Source organism: Tupaia chinensis, unplaced genomic scaffold, assembly GCF_000334495.1.
Source record: "Tupaia chinensis unplaced genomic scaffold, TupChi_1.0 Scaffold144319_1, whole genome shotgun sequence".
Classification (NCBI taxonomy): domain Eukaryota; kingdom Metazoa; phylum Chordata; class Mammalia; order Scandentia; family Tupaiidae; genus Tupaia; species Tupaia belangeri.
In genome coordinates, this window is record NW_006204177.1 from 6709 (window position 1) to 9289 (window position 2581).

The 2581-nt window shown below is 47.8% G+C and overlaps 1 pseudogene; it reads left to right on the top strand.

The window, feature by feature from the left end:
• Positions 1 to 2581, top strand: part of LOC106733652 (olfactory receptor class A-like protein 1) — a 9725-nt pseudogene that overhangs the window by 6563 nt on the left and 581 nt on the right.

Genomic DNA, 2581 nt, shown 5'->3' on the forward strand with positions numbered 1-2581 from the left:
CCATGGTCTTTACCATTTTGTTGCCAGCTCCCTACAGTGTGTGTGTTCCAGCTGAGGATGTCCCTGTATGATCACATTCCTGATCTAACGTGCAATATTGTAGCATCCCTGGACGTCAGTGTCATTTAGTACAAGGCAGTTCATAGACTTTAGCAACAATTATGCTTAAAATTAACGTTGCTCTTTGGAGAATTTCTGCCCCTTTTCCTGACACGCTATGAGTTAGGGCAATCTGAGGTAACCCAGGGGAGTGTACCTCACTCTCTGTCACTGAGAGCACTTACGTCATGGGGAGAGCACTGGGGATGACATGGGGGAGGTATCACCTGAGTGAGTGGGGTCCACCTGAGGGAGGACGCAGCTGTCTGTGTGCAAAGTGTGGTTTTTACACTTTCCCATCCTGAGTCCAGAAAAGCTTAGAGAGTGTGCACCCCCTCCTCTGGCGCTGTCATTTTATTCCATCAGAAAGGAGGGGAAGTGGCTGATTCAGTGCCTCTGAGGCCGTCCTAATCCGAATCCTAGCTCTGGAATTTAGGGAGCATAAAGACATTGCCAGAAATATGAAAATCCTAGAAAGAAATAAGAAAAACCACACGAAAACTCATGGGTAAAGTGTCAGGACAGAGGAGTGTGGACAGGATTCCTAACAGACCCAGGCCCCTACTAAGTGTCCAGGCAGTTCCTGTGTCTGGGTCTGTGAGGAGCTGGAGCTCTTGTTGTCAAGGCCTGCTGGACACTGCACTCAGTGCTGGGCAGTAGGTCATGTGAGGCAGCTCAGAGCCCTTTATGCAGGCCCATCTCTTCTACAGTCAGAAGAGGAGGAGGAGCTGGAAAGGTGGTGGCTGACTTCCCCAAGGTCACGAGGGCACCTGGTGTCAGACAGCCCAGGATGGTGTGATCGACGCTTCCCAAAGCCTTCACGAGAAGCATAAACCCAGGGCAGCCACAGTGACAGGGGAGGGGAAACCTGTGGAAGAGACTCCTGGTCACGTAGGTGGTGCACGAGCCACTCCTGGCATCAGATTCAACATTGTGGGTTCTTCTATTTGGGGCAAGTGTCAGTAGTTTGATGGAAATTTCTAGGTGGGAATGAGATAAGAGAGCTTCACTGTGTGATAGCAAAATCCTGTCCAGGCCAGGAAGCACAAAATCCAGCATGAACTGGGAACAGAGCCTGCTGTTAACCAGTGGGAGATAGACCAGGAGAGGCTGCTGTCCTTGCCCCCTGGGTTAGGCAGTGGCTGGAGAGAGCTGTGGACACCTTCATGTGAGTGATGACTCTGTCCCTGGGAAGTCTACACGCATGCTGCCACTTGCAGTGCTTCCTGGGAATGCTGAGTTTATACACCATCCTGTCTCATGATGGCCTCTTATCCCAGGTTACCAGCCTTTCTCTGCTCAGCCCACTCTGAACTGCCCACACCTTCCCATAGAGCCCCTCCTGGCCCCAGAATGCCCATTCCTAGAAAGCCTGTGCCAAGCACCATTCATGATCTGGTATTGTATTCTGCCTAGCTGACCCGACTCTCTGGATCTGACCTTAATCCTAACACAGGCCAGTGCCGGTGGGCCTTGTCTCCTTAGGCCTCAATAGCCAGGGTCCTCCCAAAACCCGCTATTCAGTTCACCAGAGTCTGAGGACAAGAAAACACACTGAAAATTTATTAGTGAAGTCACAGGACTGTGACCTCTATATGACAGAGGTCTCTGGCAATGCAAAGGTGAATGTGCCAGAGAGTAAAATTTGGAAGCAGGATCAAACCAGGGACCCTTACATTCATGAGAACGAGAGAGCTGGAACATGCTAACCAGAAGAAGGGGCCCAACAACATGAAATATGGACAGATTTGAGAAGCATTGAACAGGTTGGAACAAGAGTGTATAAAATTGTCTGAATCAGGATGAGATTAGAGGCAGGTTGATGGTAAGTACCAGGTTTTGGGAATTGACTAATACCATAGAGCAAAACAGAAAATGCAGGGATTAATTCTGGAGAGAAAATTTTAAGGTCAACCTAACACATGTTGAGATTTAAAACATATGGATTGAGGCTATCAGGTGGTTATTGTGGTTAAGGAGCTGGTCTCCCACATGGTTTTCCAAGGTTCAAATCCTCGACCTGGTGTCTTGTTTTTCCCTTCCCTCTCTCTCTTTCTTCTCTCCAATCAAATGCTCAAGAAAAATATAGATAAATAATTTAAAAGTAAGACATGGTATATAAAGTGTTGAACAAGCAATTCATTTTGCCCAAATGATCTTAGAAAATAAGATCTGCTTCAAAAATTTCCATTTTGTTTCTCATACCAATATGGCACTTGAGACTACATAGATGACTAGGTAGACTGCCACAGGGAAAGGGACAGAGATCTTTCACCAGACTTTGCTGACTGGCTGTGTCATGACCCTCAGGTCACCTTATATGACTCCCTGCAGAGCCCTTGGGGACAGACCACCTTGGTAAACACATATCCTCAGGACTGGAGCTGCCTCACAACATCTGGGAGGAAACCAAAGTCTTTCTACCAAGGAAGAAAAGAGTGATCATGAATATTGCCAAGGGAACAATATTCCTCCTCCTGCC